The sequence below is a fragment of the Varanus komodoensis genome, unplaced genomic scaffold (genome assembly GCF_004798865.1).
Source record: "Varanus komodoensis strain SLA01 unplaced genomic scaffold, ASM479886v1 scaffold30, whole genome shotgun sequence".
Lineage (NCBI taxonomy): Eukaryota > Metazoa > Chordata > Lepidosauria > Squamata > Varanidae > Varanus > Varanus komodoensis.
In genome coordinates, this window is record NW_025335762.1 from 13,061,427 (window position 1) to 13,085,744 (window position 24,318).

Below are 24,318 nucleotides of genomic sequence, written 5' to 3' on the forward strand. Positions count from 1 at the left end.
TTCTGCCCTGGCTGCATGTATAAATCACAAATCCCCCTTCTTTTCCATGTCTCTGCAGTTTGTGGCTCTCCATGGTACGGAGGCAGGGTTTGAATGTCACTTGCTCCCTCTTGAGCTGGAGATGCTGGGGATTATACCTGAGACCTTCCGCATGCAACGTGGGCACTTCTGCTGCTGAGCTGTCTGGAGCAATCAAGGCGCCTCTGGTGAGGAGCTGGGCCAGCGTGTTCGCAGCACATAGCTGGTGAGCACTAATGCCACTGAGTCCCTGCAGAGCTGAGCCCAAGCAGAGTATTAAAGGATTTAGATTTTGACTAGATACTTTAACATGCTGGGGAAGAAGGCAGAGCCAGAACAAATCAAGGGAGGCTGGTGCTCGCTCATCTGCAGGGCAAACAGACTCGGAGGCGTAGCTGGGAAGAGAAACAGGAAGTGAAATGGCCCCAGGGGTGGGATCACACCTGATCGAGGAAAAGCACATCTTGTAGGATAGGATCAGACTGGGGAGCAGAGTGTGTTTGAGCCCGAAGGCCAAATTCCATTTCAGGGGGGCTTCTGAAAGCGGGGGTGGAGTAGCAGAAAGACAAGGACAGAAAGGGGCATGGCTGAATGTCATAGTGAGAGCCTATTTTAGCCTGGAGCTCTTAACTGGCAGAGAGGAAGCCTTTGGAGAGACTGTTCAGCCTTTCAGAAAGGGCAGGGGGACTGCACAGAAGCCCAGAAACCATCCGACGTGGGGCAAGGCCCTGCCCGACCTTTGCAGCCTACAATATGTTTGGGTCCTTCAGTCCAGTGCAGAGGTGGTAGTGATATGTGCAAGGGAAAAGCAGGGAATGTTTGGGGGAGCTTACTTGTGCCCCTGCCCATTCCGCTTGCTCTTTGGTCTCTCATGCCCCCTTTACTGGTGTGTTGCTGCCAGCCCGAGCTTGGAGCCTGGTGCCTCCTGAGGGTGGTACAGAGGAAGAATGTGGGCAGGGAGAAGGGTCAGGAATGTGAACTGTTTCTGTCCAGCTTCCTAGGAACAGCCTTTCTTCCTCCCTTATTTTGCACCTGGGAGACAGGAATACAATTGCCGTGATACATACACTGTTTAGATATGGGGGGAACGGAGGAGGCTTAGTGAGAGTTGGTTTTGTGCAGGGAGTTGACAGAAGAGAGTGAAGGGACTTTATGTAGGAGTTCCAGGAAGTTAATTCTAGGCAAAAAGGCCTGCAAGGCAGATGGCAGGAGCAATACGCAAAACACGCGAGGTAACAAACTTAACTTCGCAGAAGGTTGAGGCTTCTTTGTTCTTTGGCATTTGAGGCTCTAAACTTGTGGCTTCCAGTGTTGGGTCCTCAAGAATCCAGTGGTCAAAGGTGACAGGAGTTGTATCCAACAGCATCTGGGGTGTCGTGCTTTTATTATTTATTATTTTGTTTCTGAGCTGCCCAATAGCCAAAAGGTTGGGCCTGCCTGCAATTGAGCAGCTCCTCTGAACTCTGCAGAGCTTTGCTAGTGCGGTACTTGGTGCTAGAGGTCATCCTTGCTCTTGGAAAGGGGAAGTGTGGAGAAATAAGCAGGTGTCATCCTTGAGCAGATTGCCTGTTCCATTCGACTTACCTTTCAGAGTGAAATCCAGTCAAGCTGATCTCCATCCCTCATCCTCAAAGTGCAAAGTAATTTCATCTTTAGAAAAATGTCTGGAATTCTTAAGAGATTATACAAGTTGATGCTGTGAAGTATAAATCATTAGGATTTCTTTATAATATTTGCAGCATTAGATATGTTTAATGGTTGCAAAACTGATCTTTTGCCTTCTTGTTAGTACCATCATAGGATTTCACAGGTTTTCCGTATCCAGCAGTAATTTATCTACCAAAGATAGCTTGCTCTCTCCTTCCTGGGAATGTTGGTGTTAGATTAACCCTGTAGCATTTGCAAATTCTGAGATAGATGATTTCCTGTTGTTTTATCACAAGTGCTTGAGAAAATCCATTTTATGTCTTCCTAATGCAGGGGTGGGCAGAAGGTTGCATGGGATCTCCTGGTAGATCCCTGCAAAGGAGGATGGATTTTAGGGCATGGGTGGGCAACATACATCCCTTGGGATCCAGCATGGTATAGCGATTAGAGTGTTGGAAGGGGCCTTGAGATGTGTCGACTCGGGTCGCCACTTAGTTGTGAAGTTTACTGGATGATTCGGGGCCAGTCCATGACTCTCAGACTAGCCTACCTTACTGGGTTGTTGTGAAGATAAAATGGAGAGGGATCACTGAGTCAATGTCCAGCCGAGACTCAGTGAACTCCATGGCCAGGTGGAGACTGCATAGAACTGGGTTCTGTCTGTCTGCCCACAATGGTGCATATCATGACAGAGGACCAAGGGCACAAAGGCCAAATTCAGCCCCCACCCCTGGGGGGTTGCAGTGCAGATGGCCATGCCGCCCCCTCCAGGCACTACTGCCTCTCCCAGCCGCCAGTGTGATGGTGTCCCAGCTCGTCCCTTGCAAATGCTAAGCTGTTCCGCAGGCTTTCTTGCTGGCAGTAAGAGCTTGACGTTGCAATATGCAGCTATTTTCTTTGGTCTGGCTCCACCCCTTCACTTCTGGCCCAGCCCCTTTTGAATGCAACTTCCCAAGAGTCACTTAAATGGAATTTTGTCCCTGAAACTAAAAGAGGTCCGTTACTCTGGGTACACTGTTTGTCTTTCCAGCCTCCGACTGGGGAAAACCTCTCCTTTTGTAGGTACTCCCAGTTTATGAGAGGGATGCAGGAGAGGAAGGTTGAGGAAACAGAGCGCTAAAACGGGAGATTAGGAAAGATCTGGAGAGACAAGAATAAAAGTTAATACAACTCCCTGCCTGAAGGGATGTTTTGGTCTGCAGGAAAGACACTCAGAGTTTTGTCACTGAGAAAGTCTGGAAATGCCGGGCAGCAAAACAAGCTGAAGGTGCTGCAGAGGAACAAAAGAGGGTCGATTCATCAGCAGCGTGTCTGGACGGAGCCTTGCGGCTTCTTCTCCTGCCCAGCTCAAGCTCGGCATCTCTGCTCCTGCCGGGCAGCAGCAGCCGCGGGTGTCTGCCCGCCTCCTCTTCTAAACTCCCTGCAGAGCCCCCTCCGTAACTCTGCAGGGACAGTGCATCTTCTTAATTAACAGTGGCCAGGATGAGTTTGGCCAGGCTGGTCAGTGGAAGCACTCGTTTTCTTTTAGAAGTGCCCCCACCCCTGCAGTCTTTGACCTCCGGAGATGGACAGGCGGCTCCTTAAGAAGAAACAAATGAAATAAAATAAAAGCCAACCGCAAAGCGACCCACTATCTGCTAGAGCCGGGAGCAGGCTGTAACGGGAGGACGTTAGCGCTCCTAGGTGCCCTTCGTTTCTTTGTAAAGCAGTTGGTGGTGCTATTTTAGCTTTGTCTGTACAGACGCAGGCCCGAGGAAGATAATGTTCAGCGACAATGGCGATGTCACCCCGATCTGGCGCTTTTCTGAATTGCTGCATAACAAAAGCCTATCTTCTGGCCTCGGTGCAGGGCTGAGGCAGCACCAGCTGGAAAGCAGCAGGAGGACAAGCGACAGAGACCCCTTCCCACTCCGGCTGCTCGGACCAGTGAAGGATTTTTATAAAGCTTTGGGAAGAATCGCCGGGTCTGGGCTTTCCCTGAGCCTTTTGTTTTGGGTTCGCTTGCAGACTGTGGTTCCTTTCCTTGATCTGGACCAGACAGGGGTGTGCAGGGACCTACTCGACCCTTTCATCCGTGGCTGAAGATTTGTCCAAAAGCTGAACCCTTTGGTCACTCCATTTTATTTTACTTTTATATATATTACATTCCAGGGCCACCAGGTCACCAATGCTTTTTGGGCAACAGCCAACAATGAAAGCCATGAAATACAGCATGAGAAAATATAACCTGGGGGGAAAAAAAAAAAGCCAGTGGCTTGGCTGATCCCACCTGGGAAGGAGACATCCGACTGCAGGCTTGGTTTTAGCTCCTTTCTGTCACTTGTCTCTGTGCAACCAGCACCACCACTTTCCTGCTGCCCCCCTGCTGTGGCATCTCTCCAGAGGGACAATCTGCCAGGTATGCCACACCTTTGAGCTGGAACTGAAGCTGGGGCAAGGAAGCCCTCCGCTCATTCTGCAAGCCAGCTCCCATCCTCCATGCAACCGCAAGTGCACAGAAACTGCGGGCTCCAACCTGTAGGGGGCAGTACAATGCTGATGTCTCGGGTGGCTCGAGCTGGCTGGCGCGCTCTTCGCCAAACCTGTTTGCCCAGTCGTTTTATTTACAGCACGAGTGCTTTAATCCACTCAGTGGATATCCACAAAATCTTGACTGAGGAGAGATGCCAGAAAGGCTGCCCACGCTTAGCTTTTGGGCAAACATTTTTTCCCCGCTTTCCCCTGTGGTAGAAGCCAAAATTTGAAAGCTTGAAGCGCCCTCTGGCAAGGACAGCTCCGATGATAATGAATCAGTCGTTAATTGTGGTGGCACTTGGCAGGGGAATGCGCTGACTTGGCTCTCTGTTTTCTGCAGGCAAATTGGATTTCATGGACTTGTACGCCTTCTTGTTTAGTTGGGCCCAGCCTTCTTCTGAAGACTCTTGCCTAAAAGAGCTTTGAGTGAGCATCAGTTGTATATAGCAATTGATGCATCAATATAGCATCAATTGTTAAAGCTGCAGGGTTTTTTTTAAAGTAGCTGGTGAATTAAAACCAAGACACTCTGGGGAAAACAGTGATACATATGTTAGGTTAGAGCCAGTGTGGTGGGGAGGTTAGAGTGTAGAACTGGAGACCTAGGAGCTCTTGGTTCTAATCCCCACTTGGGATGTAAATGTAAAAAACAATAATTTAGATTATTATTCGATTTCTGGCACAGCTGGGCCCAAATAGGTTGACAAATGGCAAACTCTGCTGCTATCAAACTGATCCTCATAACAACAACCCTGTGAGGTAGGCTAGACTGAGAGTGCCTGCCTGGCCCAAAGGCACCCAACGAGCTCCATGGTGTGGATCTCCCAGGTTCCCAGGCCAACCCTTGAACCCCCACACCAACCTGGCTCTCAAAATATCATCTCAGTTTGATAATTGGTCAACAGGTCAGTTTGTGCTTCAAAGACAGAAATAACAGTATTTATTCATTCATTCAAGATTGTGATTTGCTACTCGGGAGCAATCTCTAGTCTCTACTGGCTCCTCTCAATGAGAAACCTGCTGTGTAGAGTTTGCCTATATCAAGAAGAGCTGTGGTTCTGTTCTTCGTTGTGGAGAACCTAGTACTGCGTGCCAGAATACGGATTTAGGAGAATTAGAGCTTTAGTTTTAAAAATGTTTTAGTCTTTTCCTTTCTCCCCTCTCTCTGCATGAATGCACATGATACATTGTCTTCTGCATTCATGGTTTTCAGATTTCAGATGTCTCCCGGTCCGGGGTTTTTTTTTTTTTTTTGCCAGAAGTATGCTTAATTGAACCTTGAAAGACTGGTTTTTCTGCAGGTAAACCAGCAAATGTTTACAGCAACCCAGTGTGAATGCGGACTGAAAAAATGGCTTGCCTTGTTCTTTGTGCTGCCGCTTCCTCAGAAGGATGCCGGATTCCATTTTGCTCTGAGCATTCCTGAATGCCTTCGTTTGAGCCCATGGGTTTAGGAGAAAGATTAGAAATGCAGTCAGGTGGCTTTGCCTGACGTAAGCCAGTGTTGCGCCAGACTGGCAGCCTTCTGGAATGCAAGTAGACAAAGCACCTCTTGTAACAGGTACAGCAGGCATTTGGTATCCGCCAGGTAAGCTCCTTCATCCTCCCTTGTGAATTTTTGCAGCGGTGAGAGGTGAGGGTGAGAACCGAGTCTTCCCTGCTCGGCTACTGCTTCCTGCTTCTCTTTGCACGCTGCGGGAAAAGGGAGACATCTATGCTGCGCCACCACTCCCTGTGCTTGGCTTTCTCAGAAATCAAAGCAAAATCCAACTGCTTTTAGACATGACATCAGTTTCAGAAGGCCTCCCTTGGTATTTGATTTGCAGAATTTTCACTTCATGGGAACACTTCTGCATACTTTTAAGCAGGCTTGTGAGCCAATTGGCCAAGAAACTTGCAGCTTCTACAGTTTCCCACAAAAGTGTACCACCAAAAGCAACTGACACAACACTTCATACATGCACCTAAACATGTCATGTATGAAGACAGCGATCTTGTTAGTATAGTATAGCCCTGAGTGCTGGCATTCACGCATTAGCTAAAAGTGGACCTCTTGTCAAACTCGGAAAGTGTTATTCATCATTTGGGATGTAGTAATGCAAGGGACACCAAATGCTTCGAATGCATTTTCTCTTGGGCCCACCCTGTGTTGAGACAGGAAGCTTTTGAGTTATACTGAACATTTATTCAGGTTAAAAAACGGGGAGGAAGAAATTCTGCAACTCTGTATTTATTCACACCCGTTTGAGGAGTGGAACTTGGGCAAATACAGGAGGAAAAGTTGAACAATACCTGGAAAGGTTGAAAGGTATGATGACAAAATGTTTAAAGGTGAGAATGACCAAGCAATTAACTCTTCCCTCACACACACATTTTATTTATTTATTTATTTTATTAAAACATTTTTATGCCGCCCCATTCGCCGAAGCCTCGGGGCGGCTTACAACAAAAAATTTAAAATAACATTTTAAAATATATACAATAAAATACAAATATACACTATAAAACAAGCCGCCCTGGCCAAATAAAATTCAATAATATTAACATTTAAAATACTGCTTAAATAAAAAGGTCTTCGCCTGGCGCCGAAAAACAAATAACGACGGCGCCAGGCGGACCTCTCTGGGGAGCGCATTCCATAACTTAGGCGCCACCGCTGAGAAAGCCCTCCTCCGAGTAACCACCCTCCTAACTTCTTCCATGGAGGGCTCCCGGAGAAGGGCCTCTCCCGCCGATCTCAGGGGGCGGCTGGGCATATAAGGATGTAAGCGCTCCTTCAGGTAACCAGGACCCAAGCCGTTTAGGGCTTTATAGGTCATAACCAACACCTTGAATTGGGCCCGGACTTCAATGGGAAGCCAGTGAAGCTGACGGAGAACTGGAGTCATGTGAACATAACGTCCAGTCCCCGTCAGCAGCCTGGCAGCTCTATTTTGGACCAATTGAAGTATCCGGACCGTCTTCAAGGGTAGCCCCACGTAGAGCGCGTTGCAGAAGTCCAAACGGGAAGTCACCAACGCATGTGTCACTGTCGCAAGGCAGTCATTCTCCAGATAGGGGCGCAGCTGATGAATTAGCCGAAGCTGGAGGAAAGCACTCCTCGCCACTGCTGTTACCTGAGCTTCCAGTGAAAGCTCTGGGTCGAGGAGCACTCCCAAGCTGCGGACCTTGTCCCTAAGAGGGAGTGCAACCCCATTCAGGACAAGGTTCAATTCACCCTCTCCGAAGCCCGATCCACCAACCAACAGGACCTCCGTCTTGTCTGGATTGAGCTTCAGTTTATTGGCCCTCATCCAGCCCATTACCTCGGCCAGGCACCGGTTCAGCACAGCCACTGCCTCACCTGGATTGGTGGAAAATGAGAGGTAGAGCTGGGTATCATCAGCGTACTGATGGTTCCGCAGCCCACACCTCCTGATGACCTCTCCCAGCGGTTTCATGTATATGTTGAACAGCAAAGGGGACAAAATGGACCCCTGCGGTACTCCATGGCATAGCTGCCATGGCGCAGAGCCATAGTCCCCCAGCACCACCTTCTGGAACCGGCCATTGAGATAGGAGCGGAACCACTGCAAAGCAGTGCCTCCAACCCCCAATCCCGCAAGCCTATCCAGAAGGATACCATGGTCGATGGTATCGAAAGCTGCTGAGAGGTCCAGCAGAACCAACAGGGACGCACTCCCCCTGTCCTTCTCCCTGCACAGGTCATCATACAGGGCGACCAAGGCAGATTCAGTACCGTACCCGGGTCTGAAGCCGGACTGCAATGGGTCCAGATAATCAGTTTCATCCAAGAGTGCTTGGAGTTGTCCCGCCACCACTCGTTCTAACACCTTGCCCAGAAACGGGATGTTGGCCACTGGTCTATAATTAGTGGCCATCTCTGGATCCAGTGACGCCTTCTTCAGGACCGGTCGGACTACCGCCTCCTTCAAAGGGGCCGGCACCCGACCCTCCCTCAGAGAAGCGTTAACCACTTCCAAGATCCAGGTTCCAATCCCGTGCTTGGAATCATTTATTAACCAAGACGGGCAAGGGTCCAAAAGGCAAGTGGTTGGACGTACTCGCCCAAGCACCTTGTCCACATCATCGGGCCGCAATAACTGAAATTCATCCAATAAATCTGGACCAGACGGCAGCATTGGTGTCTCCTTTGAAACCTCTGAATCAATAGTGGTGTCCAGCTCGTGACGAATCTGAGCGATTTTCTCCCTGAAATGCCTGGCAAAGTCGTCACAGCGGGTCTTTGAGGGTGGAATCAGGTCTTCCTTTGGACCTGGACGGACCAGGCCTTGCACCACTCGAAAGAGCTCCGCCGGACGGCATTGTGAGGAGGCAATGGAAGCGGAAAAGAATCTCTTTTTTGCCGCCCTCACCGCCACAGCATAGGCCCGATAGTGGGCTCTTAAGTGTGTTCGGTCAGATTCATCTCGTGATTTCCTCCACCTACGCTCTAGTCGTCTCCCAACCTGCTTCATCGCCCTCAATTCAGGAGTATACCAAGGGGAAGAGCGGGCTCTGCCCGGTGGGAGAGGACGCTTAGGAGCGATCGTGTCTACAGCCCTGGTCATCTCCCCATTCCACAGTTCGACCAGAGCCTCGACAGGAGCACCCGTCTTGTCAGCCGGAAACTCCCCCAGGGCCTTCAGGAATCCTTCTGGATCCATCCGGCTCCGGGGGCGGACCCACATAATCGGGTCCGCACCCTTACAGAGGGAGAAGTCGCTCTCGAGCATAAACCTCACCAGGAAGTGATCTGACCATGACAGGGGAGTCAAGCATAAATTACTCACCCTCAGACCACCCTCTTCCTGCCCCGTCGAGAAAACCAGGTCCAGAGTGTGTCCCCGTTCATGGGTGGGGCCGGTGACATGTTGAGACAGCCCCATGGCCGTCATGGAGGCCATGAAGTCCTGAGCCGCCCCGGTCAGACTAGCCTCGGCATGGAGATTGAAGTCCCCCAGGACCAACATCCTGGGGGTCCTCAACACCAGGTCCGAGACAGTCTCCGTCAGCTCAGGCAGGGAGACTGTTGGGCAGAAGGGTGCGCGGTACACCAACAGAATCCCCAGTCTGTCTCGGTCGCCCAACACCAAATAGAGACACTCCAGCCCTGGTCTCGAAGGGACCGGAAGTCCCGTGAGGGAGATGGAGGCTCGGTATACCAAAGCGACCCCCCCCTCCCCTCCCCTCCAGCCGTGAGCAGTGCTGGACCAGATACCCGGGCGGGCACACTTGGGAGAGGGCAACATCCCCCCCCCTCCCGCCCAGGTCTCCGTTATGCAGACCAGGTCGGCCCCCTCATCCACAATCAGGTCCTGGATGAGGGCAGATTTGTTATTGACCGACCTGGCATTAAGCAACAGCACCGTCAGGCTGGAGGGGCGACTGACGAGACTCCCTGGCACCCTCTGGCTGGGAGCAAAACCAGAAGTAGGGACAGGTGTCAGCCATCTGTCCCTCCTTCTTCTATGCGGACACGTTAAGCTCCCAACGCTGTTACGTCCCCTGCCCATAACCACCTCAATGGCGGCACCCGTGCGCTCCCCAGGAAACATAAGCGGCAGCATGGCCAGGGACGACTCCATAAAAAGATTTAAAATACTACTAAAAACACACACACACACACACACACACTCACCCCTCACTCACAGCCCAGCAGGAGGGCCTACCATCGCCAAGTGCAAGCCCCTGGCCAGCCCCGCCCCCTGCTCGGCCACCCGAACGGTGGCGACCGTCCTTTGGCCGACGCCCTTTGTAGCCGCCGGCCCTGCGTCCCCCGCCTCGTCCGAAGCACGCCTGCCACACGTGCTGGGGCGTGGCGGAGCAGCCAAGTGGGCGGTGGATGGCGGCGCGGTCTTACGCGGCCAGGCAGCGGCTCCCCTCCGGCGCGGCGCGGTCTTACACAGCGAGGAGGCGGCCCTCCTCCGGCGTAGGCTGCCGGGCGCAGTTGGTGTTGCTGGTGGCGCGCTCCTCCCGCGGGCTTTGTAGCCGCCGGCCCTGCGTCCCCCGCCTCGTCCGAAGCACGCCTGCCACACGTGCTGGGGCGTGGCGGAGCAGCCAAGTGGGCGGTGGATGGCGGCGCGGTCTTACGCGGCCAGGCAGCGGCTCCCCTCCGGCGCGGCGCGGTCTTACACAGCGAGGAGGCGGCCCTCCTCCGGCGTAGGCTGCCGGGCGCAGTAGGTGTTGCACATGCACCTTTCTAGCTTCTCTGTCCATTCAAGCGTTCCTACCTTTTGTCATTACCTCTCAACCCTGAATATTCTGCTTCTGCGTTAATGTTCTATGTACAGTAAAGTCATCTTACTGTAAAAGTATGTCCATCTCAATATATACATATATGCTGTTGTATTTTGTATTTATTCCTGCTCTGGAATTTCCTTTTTAATGGCTTTTGAGAAATATTATTATCTACCATTTTTCTTTAGATTGTAATCCTGTGTTGCCTGGCTGGCTCTTTGTTTTACAGATCTTATAGTTTGACACCAGGGGAGATCAGCAGCCTGAGGGCCAGAGCTGGATACCTATTTCCCCCACCCTGCTGTGGGGCAGCTCTTCCCACAGGTGATGGAGTGGACAGACCCCCCAGCAAGGACTTGCAGGGGTCTCCTATGGTAGAGACACCACTGGGTTTGGCTTCAGTTAGATGAAGGGCGGGGGCTGCTGTGTGTCTAACTTTGCAAGTTTTCTTGAAGGATTCACTGCAGGCTATTTGAAGTGGGATAAATATATGGAATCCTCCAATTTATTTAGTGTGTTTGCAGAATTCATAGAGCTTAACAAGCATTATCTCTTTTCCTTATGCTTGTTTATTTTGTACAATAGAAACAACATTTTGCAAGGTGGCATCATGCAAAGTTGCCAAGATAGCACAACCATAAAAAAAAACTAATAAAAGCATGTTCTCAAAGTTTAAATTATCACCCAGAGGAACTCTATGGAAATTAGCACTGAGGAGGAAGTGCAAACTGAAAATGCCTGGGAATATAGCAAGGCTGTCTCTTGGTGCCAATCCCAACCATTTTATAAGGTTTGCTTTGCCTAAGGTCATGTAACGAGGGTGTCTTCTGAGGTGTTTCTAAGCACTTAAAAGATTTTGGTCCTGTGCCTGTAGGATATGAGTTCTGCATATATGCTAATGTAATATTTGTATATGCATTTTTTTCTGGCCAGACTGTGTTTTTTTCATCCAAATATCTCAGTGAAATGCATCCTTCAATTAATTTGCATCACACCCCAGATCATGTCAAACTAGTTTTCTAAACTTTATTGCCTTGCAGGGGGAGATGCTTTTCAGAGGTGTTGCCGAATCCTGGGAGAGGAGTATTAACCTTTCTCTCATTAGGTGCTATCCCTTATGAAAATGGTCCCCTGTGCAGCAATAAAACTTAAACTTCTTTTCCTTGGGCACCAACCGCCCGTCAGAGCACTAGCAAATAGACAGGCAGAGCTCTTGCTGGAAAAGCAAGGTGTTTACATCAATGGTGGCAGTTGATTCAGGAAAGTGTTGGCTGCTGAAAGACATCTAAAGCTCAAAGGTGGATAAAGCCATGGAAAGCAGTCCTCGTTCTGGGTGGAATGGAAAAACCTAGCAGTGTCCCACTTTCCTGTCTCCTAAGTTTACTTCAAGTCAGGAGTGGCTCCGAGAGAACACTTAAGGGATGGGTCATTTACAGCCTGAGGGGAATTCTCCTCTTCTGCTGCTCAGGTAGGTCTTTTTCTGCAGTGGAAGCGAAAGTCGCACCGCACTGGACAGCGAGGCGAGTATTTACTATTTGTTGGAGAAATCTGCCTTGAAGAGCTGAAACAAATGTGGGCAGTCGTGGGGAGGCAGGTAACAACGATCCCCAGGAGGGATCTTTTCCACCTTCAGATTTCTGTGCACGAATGAGCGGTTGTTTGTTTGGATGTCTCCCCTGCCCCGTGTGAAATCTAGCCCACGTAAAAATCTTGCTGTGGGACCTTCCTCTCCCCTCTAGTCGGGAGATTTCACAGCCTGGAGTGCCTCACGGGGTGATGGAACACCTGTGAATCAGCTCTTTTGGAGTCTTGTGTGCACCATCAATGGTTCTCCTGAGCTGCAGACCCCTTCCCCTTCCCCATACTTAAAAGCTTGCTACCATAGCATCCCACCAGGTGCATGTAGGATCTTACCTGGGCCATGTTTTTTCCTCGGCCCAAAGCATGTTCTGCCCGCAGTGGGAGTAGGGAGGGCTGCACCAGCAGCTGCCTCTCGTCCCTGCTGATGCCTGTCCCCTTGCTTCCCACCCATTCGCTCCACCTCTCTTCCTCCCATGCTATTTCTGCTGCTTGTGTTTTAGTGGTATGGCTTTGGAGGCATTAGCAGAACCTCTGTGTGAATTTCCCTAAAGACACTTGGATTCTATTGTCACGGCAGGCTGATATTGGCAGCCAGTATAAACTGTTCCATTTCATCCCTGGTGGTATGGATTGGTATTCATGGAGTAGCTTAGATAGATCACTTGGATTTCAATTAACTCAGATTGTCAATCTGCAGAGCTAATGGATGCCTTGGCGCAGAAACGGCTCTTGGTGCCTACAAATATTAAACAGTAGTGATCATCTCCAAGTATCTGTTAGCAGAATGAGAGTATCCGGTACATGTGCGAGCATATTAAGCAGTGCGGGATATGCCTGGCCTCCCACTGTTGCCTTGGCATCACACAATCTGCCGTATGCGTGTTCAGCCGTGGGTAGCCAGCCCTACATCTGTAGCTTTCTGTGGCGTCATTTCTCTTCCCCATTCATGGGAGTTTGTGCTGTGGGTCTTCATTGTCTTCAACTCGCAACCTTCCTGTGTTTTTCCACAGCTTCTTCCATCTTTTCACTTATCCAAGAAAATCTCTTAAGGAATAAAAGAGGGAATAGCTTATGCAGTGTCTGCTCACTGGTAGCACGGGGAGCCCTCAGTCTGGAAAGGCTCTGCATCAGCCTGCCAGAATTTCCCTTCATTTGCCCGTATACGTTGGAAGCCAGTTGACGCAGCGCAATGAGCAATTACCCTCTTGAACTTAAATGCGTAGTCAGCATATCTTCAGCAAACGGTCAGGTTATTTCTGAATGTAAGCAGATCGCTTTTGCTGTTTTTAGCAAAGTTTTTCACCCTCACTGAATGCTAGGCTGAGTAATTGGTTTCCGGGTTACATACACTGTCACTTGCTGTTCCGAGGGGGCTGGATAGGTGTCCTATTCGCCTCTGTTTCCTTTTGTCTTTTTACTGTGGAAACAAGGTGGCTGCCTTCCAAAAGGTAGCTGAAGTGAGCACTTTACACTTCTCACACAGTTTAATCGTGGCATTGTGTTCGCACCTGGACATGCTAGTTAATCCTGAGCAGGTCTCAGCCAAAACATTTGTGAGTGTGTATTTTCATGAGCATCTTTGGTACTGCAAAAAAGGAGGAGGGTCCCTTCCTGGGGGGGGGAGGGGACCCCACTTTCTAGTAGAATGGCCAGATGAGTCCCCTAAAAGAGGAAATACCTCTCTAAACAAAAGAAAAATGAGGGCACCCATTTTTATGTATGTGTGTGCACATACGCACGGCTGTGTGTGGGTCCGTGCTACTTCATATGTAAAAATACACATTTAGATGACATGATTACAACTTAACTAGAAATATAGTTTATCCCTTCAAAGCATGCATGATTTTGACCTGTGTGCCTTGCTCAGTCTCCTTTCCAGGAGCAGCTGCTAGACAACTTCAAGATCGTTTTTCCTTCCTTCTGGTGGCTCATTATCTTTAAACCAGACATGGGCTGGACAGCCATAGAGACCGAGGATGCCTTCAAAACAGAGGGCAGACTTTTGATATCCTTCGGAGGATCACCTTCTGTAAAAGGGGACAGGCAGCCACTTCGCGTCCTCATTCAAGGGGACACGTTATCGCTTTGTGTGATCTCCTGTAGGCAAATGAGGAGCAGAGGAGCAGAGAAACGCCTCTGTGATGAGGAAGGGCTGCTTCCTTCCCCTCCCCTTTCAAGTGCATCTTCCTTCCTGGCTGAGAGGGGCTGCTGAAGCCACCTGGCTGGGAAGCATCGCCCCCTCTCAAAAGCCCTGCTCAAATGACCCCCATCACTGAACGTATTTCAAGGGATGCAAAATGTTGCCCGATGGTCTGGCTCCAACATCTCTGCACTGAGTAGGGATCCTTCATGCACACAGCTGTGTGTATCCTGAATGCCCTTTTTCACAAGACCTCTGAGTGTCCAAAGGTTGGGAGTGGAGGCCAGTAGGCTCAGCCCTGCTTCTGTGCCTGTTAGTTCAGTGTATCAACGAGAGAGCATGGCCTAACTTGTACACAAGTGTGCATTTGCACCTGCTACAGGATCCCTCGTTGGTGGGGGTGGAGGAGGGAGGAATTTGTTTAATTGTTTGGTTTTTGGGAGAGGAGGGTGCCTCCCACCTATGAAGCTCCCCTGACCCTCGCCTGTGGGCAAAACTTGAGCCCAGCTTGCTCCTTATTTGAGCCCTGACCTTAAACCCAGTTCTGCCCCCTTTAAACCTGTTGGACTGCCTCCAGTGTTAACTTTCCCGAGGCGATGGCCTCTTCCATGTGCTTGGAAAAGTAGCTGCAGGTTTTCTTCCCTGCCGTGTAGCACAAAGCATTTTCCAAAGTTGCCAGTGGGATGCAGTGGCCAGCTGAGGAAAGCTTTTTCTGTGTCTCAACACGTGCAGGATCGTACGCCCAAGATTCCTTTCTTGTACGCTTGTTTATTTATTTGCCTGAAAGATTTACAAGCTGTCTTTATGGTAGCTGCCCTCCCAAGACAGCTTCCATCTGTATTTTTTATAAGTCCCAAACAGCCTCATAAAAACAACATGTCATAACAGCAAGAAACCAAAGCCATCAAAACAGCTCCACTAACAAGTATGACATCATTTCAACCAGAATAGCTGTTACACCACAAAATGCCATTTAAATGGGTGAGATCTGTAGGATCACTGGAGAATTCCAGAGAGGTGGGGCCACTACCCAAAAGGCCTCCCTTTCATGCCTGCTAGCTTAAATATGTAATGTTGCTAGCTAATTGCAAAGGCCGGTGCGGGTGGAAGCAGTCCCTCAGATAACATGGTCCCAGACAGTTTGGGGTTTAAACTGGTCAACATCCCTATCTTACATATCAGCTATACGAGCACAGCGAATGTGACCCATGGGCCCAAAGCTTTGCCCCACTGGTAACTGGACAGACACATTTCACATCTATGAACACATCAGAATCACCTTCAAGAATCACCTAGACTTCCCTGCCTAGAACGCATTCCAGCGGTCCATTCTGGAAGGCACCAGCGCATGGATAGCTGAGATTAGGTTGGAATTACGCTGTAGGGGGGTCCTTGCATGGCTGGGTCTCCTCTCTTAGGGCATGCTTCCCGGAATGCTTTATCTAGTCCTCCCTCAGTTGTTGAGTTTGCTTCTCAGGCATGTGAACGAACTTTCGACATGTTACGCAAAGGCATTGAATGCCCTGCCTTATTTCCACTTTGAACATTGTCAGTGCATTGGAAAAGATGCGGTTACTCCCATCTGCCTGCAAGGGGCTGAGAACAAAGCTTGTCTTTTGCATCAGGGCACTGGCCAGCATCACATGTGAGACATGTGCATTTCACAGCCTGCCCAGTAGCTCAATTTCTTCAAGCCAGGTCTGCACGCGGCAGGGAAATTCTGTGCTACCTAATGAGGAATGCAGGTTCCAATAGGCTTCCCTTGAGGTTCCCCCAGATTTAGTGACCTGGATGGGGTAGGCAAAGTGGATGTTTCCTTTGGCTGTTCTCCCAAATCCCTTTGTCATTAAATTAATACGTGAACTATCGGCCAAGAACTGGCTGGTGGCAACTACGCTCCTTGGTGCCTATACAACCACGGAGCCCTTTTTACAACCCGGCTTGGCTCCTTTCCATAAGTATTTAGTATCTGAATGCCTGTCTAATGTGTTGGTTATTTATATGAATTCCTTTTAATACTCTCTGGTGGTTCATCATCGGCTTCCAGTGCTGTTGTGTGAGGCTGGTTTAGCATGGCAGAACTCTACCAGCAACAACAAGGTTTCTGCTTCTGTTGGTGATGCTCAGTCATGGGTAGACGGCCCCAGCGATCTGCAAGGGCCACGCACCACACCTGGATCGGATGTTGCTGACGCGTGTGCAGAACCACTTAGTAGCATCATCAGTAACTGGGGCAATTTTCCTTTTTGCAAATATGCCACCAGTCAGATCAAAGAAATGGGACTGTGTTAATCTCCATTCTGAGGCAGAGAGCACGGGCAACGCACAGAGCTCAGCTGACCTGATACTGGAGCAGTCAGCCAGCTGCTTAGAGCAGGGGACTGTGAGATTCTGGAGAAAAGAAAATAGATCCCAAAAGCCTATAGCCTGCCCCACTTGTAATAATGTAATATATAATAATTATACTATAATTATATAATAATACAATGGTGATGGAGATTCAAGGTGCTGGAAACCGGCTGGTGGAGACCCCGACTCAACCGTGCATTCACCCCGTCGCACTGCTTGAATGCTGCTGTTTCTCACGAGGGGAGGGGAAGGATCCCGTGGCTGCCTGGGCTAACTGAGCGGTGCCAGCAGAAACCGACAGTTGCCTGTTGTCAATATCCCCGTTGTCAATAGTTTCTGTTGCCACTAGCACAACAGAAAGGGTGCTAATGGCAAGACACAATTGGATCCTGGTTTGGACGGCAAGGCAATGCAGCATGGCTGAATAAACCCTTGGTGAACCGTGGCATGTGCTCTCCATTCTGAATAGGTAAGCCCCAGCTTGTTTTGTTTACCCAGCACCTAGATTTGGGCAAAGCGAGAAGCCGTGGCTTGCATATTCATGATGATAGCCACCCTGTGCTGCAACTTCTCATGGGTAAATTAACATTGATAGCTCTCATAATTTGTTCATGTGAAGAGAGCGACCGCTGGGTCACAGCCTAGGCCTAAGCAGTGGGTCATTGCACATGCCGAAAATATCCAGTACTCTGTCCTGAAGAAAAATAGAGTGGTCAGAATATAAGCTTATCGTGTGTCTTGGACAGAGGGACTGGAGGCAGAGATTGATGGTTGTATACAAAGGAAAACAATTGACCTTATTACCTCAGCAAAAAGCACTTGCTGCTAAGTCACATCTCCTGGCTTCTGTGGGCTACTTCTGAAGCACTAATGAACAACAATTCATTATTACAAGTGGGGGTAGGCTATAGGCTTTCGGATCTATTTTCTTTTCTCCGGAATCCCAAAGCTCACTAATGCCAGGAACAAACCAGTGGATCAGGATGGTGGATGCCTAATCACTGAACAAGGGACCTTTAATTCCATGCTCAGCCCAGAATTTGCTCTCTGTAACACAAGTGGTTTGCCACACACATCCTTTAACACAAAATTCTGCTCCAAAGCTTTCTTGATTTCAGTAGCTTAATTTAGGAGGGGTGTGTGGTCTTTTGTTGTTGCTATTGCTAAAAGATTTGGAAGCCATTCCTGATCTCCCCAAAACCACCTGGTATGAGAGCCAGTGCAGTGGTTAAAAGTTGGCCTGGTGCCAGCGGTGCAACTCTGCTACAGCGATCATATGGGGAAACTTGCATTTTGCACCCCTGCTGGGAAGCCCACCCACTCTCTGGCTTGCAGCACTCGGGGGAATTATATGGACTGATCCGGGCCAGCCGCTGGTCATAGCAGTATCAAACCGGCTGGCCAACTTGAATCTGAGTGTGCAGTTGGTGGTCTGTTCGGGATTTAGCCAGGATCAACATGTTATGTTAAAAGTTCTCCTTTTCTTTCATGAGGCCCCTGTTACTTGCTCCTCACACTTTCTGCTCCTGTTATCATGCACTTCCTTGAAGAGAAGCCCTCCAAGGCCTCTTCCTTGGGTGGTTGTCTGGCAATTCTCAGAAACTTGCTTATAAGTAAGCAGCTTATCGAGTTAACAACTGGCTTTGAGTCAGTCATTGTTTGGTAGCATGGACTGTCCAACATTTGTAGTTATGAACTGCAATGAAGCAACCTTTGCCAGACCACAGATGAAAAAGCCATCCTTTTTAAAAGGTGCTTTCCCAAGATGATGTCAGCGCTGCATGGTCCTAATGGTTGAATTGCCCTCTGATGTCTGGAACATGGATTTTTAAATGTGACTGTTGTCTATAATGAGCATTTCCCATAAATTTCTGAGGATAATAAGTGCAGAACCAAAGAGCAATATTTTCTTTTCTCCTTCTTAAGAGGCTCTTAACAGTGACCAAGCTTTTAAGAAGTGTTTTGAAAGCTACTGTTAGCAGTATTTGTAACACCATTTTTATTCCAAGTCATTCATCTAGAGATTCTGGCATGTTTGCATGGTGAGCAACCAGACAGTAAATTTACACACACACACACTTTTAGTACAAAACTATTAAAAAGTGAAAATAATTTTAGAAGTACATGCCATAGATTAGTTTGGGGTTGAATTGGCGAGCCACACATTAATGGATTGTTTATTATTGTTGTTTCTCTTAAAGAAAAACGTTTTGTGTTAAACATTTTAAACATAGTATGAGATGTCAGATAAACATGCAAGTATGTTTTGAGGATAGTTCTGTTCCCAGTTCTTATTGGTACTAATAAAACTGAACTAAAATTAGATTCCTTCCAAAGTACTCCCATGACAAGCTCCTTCATTCCAAGCACAGGTAGATTATTTTTCTTTTTTTCTCTTTTTTTAAGGTCAGGGGAAGTTTGTTTTGCCAAGGTACTATGTGGGCAATTTCAAAGTTCAAATTCAAAATAATAGTTCAAAGTGAAATTTCAGTTTTATTTCCCTTGTTTTGCCCCACAGAAGCTGTTTCATAAGGGAGCAAACAGGCTGGATTCAGAAGGGGAGCGGAGCAGGGAGGGATGAAAGAATCAGGCAGATTTCCCTCAGACTGAGCCTCCTTACATGGTTAATACTGATTGTGCAGACAGATGCTTGCTGTGCTGAGGACTGTCTCGGAAGCGGGGGCAGTGTTCAGTTCTCAATCCCATTGGCACTTTTGCTCTTCTCCTTAATTCTGTGGAAAGGACAGGTTGCTACTCGCTTGGTGGCCAGGAAGGGTGTCGTACGCTCAGCGCTGCATTTTGTATTCATATGCTGGCTGCCAGGAATGATTTTTTGGCTACTAAGCCCAAACATACTTCATGGATCTCTGAGGATGGCATCCAGCGGCAGTGGCTACTCTTGATAGCAAGAAGCATGGTTTTTCCTTATTTATTTACGCTCCACCCTGTTTTTGACGCTCCACCCTGTCTTTCATCCACATGGCCCCCAAGGAGAGTTGGGCCACGGACAACCAGATCAGTGTGGAAGGATACTGGAGCAGCCTGTGCCGATGGACAGAAGTCACGTGTTCTGACCTTGGCAGTGGGGACTTGCGTGGGGCCTGCCGCGCCGGCAGCTGTACGCATGTGGTTGCGTTGCTGCTGCTCCTTGCGTTCCTTCCCTTCCCCCAGGATGACGATGGCTGATTGACTGCATGGTGCTTTAAAATTTCCCTGACCCGAGCAACATGTAGCGTGAAGCCAGACACAGGAGGAACAACCAAGGAAAGTGAAGGAAGTTGAGGAATGTGCAAACTTTCTGTTTCTTCAGTTACATGCACTTGCGCTTAATTAAAGGAGGGCACTGGAACTAGGAGTTTGAGCGGCTAGCTTCACAGAAAGAGGAGGTTTTGAAAAGGAGCTTCGCCTCGTTCTCAGGAGGGCCAGGCGTTCTTGCTCTGTGTCCTTGGGTTGCTTTTCTTTGAATTTATAAAGTCATCCTGGAAGATACACAGGGAATTCCAATGCTGCAGGCATATGGTTCCGGCTGTTGGTGAACTCTTTTGCTGTGTGCTTAACAACTGCGGCCTGGAGCTGAACTCCTTGTGTGAGTGAACTGTGGGCTCATAGGGCCTTCCTATCCTTAGTCATTTCCGTGAAGTCTCTGGGTTAGCAGCAGCAGCATAAGAAAGACTGGCAGTCAGCAGAAGCCCCCTTGTGCAAGACAGTGGCAGGTTTTTCAAGCGCTGAAGCTGGACAAGTTTGAGCCGTTGCTGTTTCCCCGTTGCCAGAATCTGTGGTCAGAAAGTGCGAGGACTTCAGTACTGCAACATCTGGGGAGCTTCAGCGTTGTTGCGTTGGGTCTGTCAGACGTGCCCATACTAGTTAATGAGAAGTAGCTACTTTGGGCTTACGGAAGATTGTGTGAGGCCTTGGAAAGCACATGCTAACTGGAGAAGTTGGTAAGAAGATTCTTTTGCTCTGCTCTGCGATAGTTTGATAGGCTTAGTTTTCCTCTGCTTTCAATCCCCCCCCCCCCCGTTTACTCTTTTGGAACACGAACCGATAAATCTATACATAGCCGAATATGTCACTTTCAGTTCTGTTTCATCTGCAACTTTTTCCCAATGCACAAAATCTTGTGTCAAAATCATATAAAATATCTTTTTGATTTTTTAAAAAGAAAACATGCTTTTTTTTGGAGAAAAAATCCACACTATAAAAAGCTAATTTTATATGTTTTTTGAATCTGCATTTCTCCTATTAGGGGTATTTTTATGTGAATTTGCTTTTATATGTTTTCATACCATATTTTATCTAACCTAGGCATTTTTATGCCTGCTTTTTGCAAATATATGCATTTTTAACGTTTTTCTAAATTGGATAACTGCATTGCCTTCTTGCTGGCTTTCCCTCAGATTTAGAACTCCCCTTCAGAAGAGGACATGTTGGTTCTTTCCATGTTGTCCTTTTACTGGTAGGAAACAATATGTCTTTTCAAGCACATCTTTGGCATGTAAACTGATGTGTTGGCTTGGATGTGTTTTCTAATTGCACTTTTAATGTTTTTGATTTATGATTATAGTAATCATATTTTTAAAGGGCTGATGCTTGTTGCTTTTGAGCACCATTTCCTGGTAGGAAGGAACAGGATAAAATAAATAAATGGCAAAAGTTGGGAAAGTGCAATTCAGTGCCTTTCAGTTTGGGGATGTGTGAAATAGGAGAGTTTGCACTGAGATGTAAACTAAATCTCCCACATCTCTGCCAGCATATCAGAAACGGGTGTCTTGTGGCCTTCAATGCTTTGGCATACAACTCCCATTGGCCCTAGTCAGCATAGCTAGTGGTGAGGTTCATGGGAGGTGTGGGCCAAAAGGTTTCAGGGCTGATTTGTCTCTTGCATACCAATAGCAATCTCAGATCCCTGTGTGTCCAAAGCAAAAACAGAACCATTTGTGCGTCAGATGATAGTCTTTAGGAGATAAAGCATAAAATGGGAGGAAATCGGTATAGATTGTGCACGCTTAGTGAGCATTACATGCTGAACATTGTGGAAAGAGAATGACGAGATAAAGCCAGCATTTGCTGGAGATGAAGCAGAGTGTTTGGAATCTTGGCATTCTATACTGCAACATTTTATTGCACCCTGGCCTTCTTCTAGCACACCTCTTCCTTGAAAGGTGTGGAGGGAAGTTGAGCATGAGAGTTGGGGGCTTTGCCTGGGGTGTATGCTGCTTGTTCAGCTTTAGCGGCCCTTTCCTTTTTCCCTACATAATTTTTGAAATGGTGTCCGCCAAGGCAGTGCTTCTCCGCTGATCTCGGTTGCATCTGGGGGTCTTTTCCCGCCAAGCAGTGCTGGAGTCATGCAATCTTGCAAGGTCCACTTGTGCATTTCTGCCCCGAAGTGGCTCTTTTTCTGCTGGGTACATCAGCATCCCATTATGTGTTCACTCCGGGGAGAATTTTAGCCTCATTAAGGAATTCTATCATTCATGGTTTCTACTTTTTATTTTTTAAAGGGTTTAGCCTCATTAAGGAATTCTATAATTCATGGTTTCTACTTTTTATTTTTTAAAGGGTTCCTTTGTTGCCGATGACTTTGATCTCACTGATCCTGCATTTTCAGAGGATTAACTTAGCCACATCCGGGTTCGGTTGAGCTTTGGGGGAATGACCTAATGTTCTTGTCTCTTGTTCTGTGGACCTGCTGATGGGCTACACACCAAATGGCCTTATTTGTCCATTCCCTCTTTAGCTTTACATCTCGCTTAATGCTAAGGCCTGTCTTGAACTCACCAGCAGACATAAAAGTGCGGGTCTTTTTGCACTGCGATCTTGCCTTTAATTACTGTAATAAATGTGATGGCCCTTTAGCTGCATGCGGTTTGCCTGTGTGTGCACGTCCGTGACCCATAATATTTATTTAATTATAAACCCACCCCAGTCATTTAAGGCTCATGGCAGGTTGCAATGCAAAAAGGATGCAATAAAAAGTTAATTCAGGGGAACGATTTATATGGTGTGAAGTGAGAATTCACCTTTCAGCCATTGCTTGTCCTAGTTCTGCTCACAGTATAAATACTGCGGGTTTGACTTTTGTGGATCTGATTATTTGTGAGACTGCCATCGGTAATTAAATGGGAGGCTTTTTCGAGTTCTGTGGCCTACTGTGGAAAATTGCCATCACTATAGAGAGAGAAGAAGCAAAGGGTGAGAGAGGGGGACCTCTGAAGCATGCGTCTTTGCCCTGCATCCCAAGAGGGAAATCCTCCGGCATTTCCTTGGTGCAAAGAGGAGACCCTCGTGAGTGAAAGGGGTGGTCAGGGAATAAGAACATAAGAAAACAAAGAAGCGATAAATGACGAAGAGGAGCCCTGTTGGTTTTTCTACTTTTGCGAGGGTCTGTGCTCCTAACTCCCCTGAATGTGGAGGGCTGACATTTAACAATATCAAGGACTCTCACCTGGCAGCTCTTTTTGCTTTTGATATAGCAGGACAGCCTTCTAAAAGTGTTTGGTTTAAGGAGAAAATTAATATATGCTATAGATCATTGTAGTGCAGCATTCTCCAATCTGTACTCCAGTGTTTTTAATGTATAGTAAACTGTGATCTTGAAAGTGCCAAATCAGAAGGGAAATGCGTTAATTGAAAGTGGAACTACATGCTATATTGTAGCAAAGAGCCCATCACTATGAAGGGTGGTATTTAAACCTCCCCATTCTTTTGACCTCTCTTGTTCAACCTATGAGCTCCTGCCCGGCTCTCTTCTGTTTATATCACTGGATGACCTCCTCCAATATCACAGTGGACCTCTGCAAGCCAGAAACAGCCGTGTCCCGCCAGCCTCTCTGCCCTGGGACAAGTAAGCCGCTTTAAATTCTTAAAAAAAGAAAAAAAAAGGTTGGACATAAATCTAGCATATAAATAAAGTAGGAGGCGGCATGCTAGGAATCACAAAATATTTAAAATATTCGGTGGGTGAGAAGGCGGTATGGTAGTGAGCCATGCTTAGAACAAGAAGATGAAGACGCACCTTACAAGTTTAGGAAAGCACACCAGTTACAGTCTTCTGCTCGTAGGTGTGAGTCCACGCAATACTTTTAATTTTTATGTAGTGTGATGGTAACCTTTCATTTTTTCCCCTTAACTCATATTACCCCTGTGTCACTTGTTACCCCTTCCTCACAACGACCTGTGTCCATACCATGACGATGGCAGTGTGCTTGTGTGTGCTACTCTTAACCACAAAATGACACATCTTGTACTGCCACAGCCCTTCCTGATATTTGCTGACTTTGTGCACCTCTGTGCTGGTTGCTCCCTCCCTCTTTCTGTGCCTTGTGTTCTGTTTCCCCTTTTTAAGCAACTCGCTTTTACTTCAGGCTCGAGGCTTTTTGTTTATAAAGGCCCCTGACTCTTGTCAAGCTGGGCTTAGATAAATGCGAATCTGTTTTCTAATATGTAAGATCACACCGGACACATGCTTTTTGAAGCTAACGCAGGTATACCTAGATACCATGCACTTTCAAATGGCATCTGCAGAGTTCTGTAGGTAAAGACCCTAAACTGAAGGTGGGGAGATGAGTGGACAAGTTACAACTGCTCCAGTGGAACCTGATCTGGGACCACCACAGAGAATGGAGGCCCTCTCCATCCCACCACAACCCAAAACTGGCCTGTTTGAAGGCCGTGTCTATTTATAACCACTCCGTTGGAGCTCTCTGCAGGCATAGCAAGGGGCCTGCTCCAGCCAATGGATCTGGGGGTTAGAATTACACTGTAGGATGCTAGGGGGACGCATTGACAATGGCATTCTTTACATGTCTGCTGATAATTCCCACTGGGAC

At 48.0% G+C, this 24,318-nt stretch overlaps 1 protein-coding gene across 15 annotated transcripts in view; it reads left to right on the top strand.

Annotated features, from left to right (window-relative positions):
* ST3GAL4 (ST3 beta-galactoside alpha-2,3-sialyltransferase 4) overlaps positions 1–24,318 on the top strand; it is a 116,200-nt gene that overhangs the window by 23,399 nt on the left and 68,483 nt on the right. For 6 of the 15 annotated variants that reach the window (XR_006415457.1, XR_006415458.1, XR_006415459.1 and 3 more), the window contains exon 1: positions 19,093–20,430. The exons of 4 other annotated variants lie outside the window; for them this stretch is intronic. The gene's annotated coding sequence lies outside the window, so the exon portion shown is untranslated. Of the gene's footprint in view, positions 1–58; positions 245–19,085; positions 20,431–20,983; positions 23,334–24,318 lie in introns of those variants that run through there. 5 more of the 15 variants (XM_044437632.1, XM_044437639.1, XM_044437641.1 and 2 more) reach the window with 4 other exon arrangements.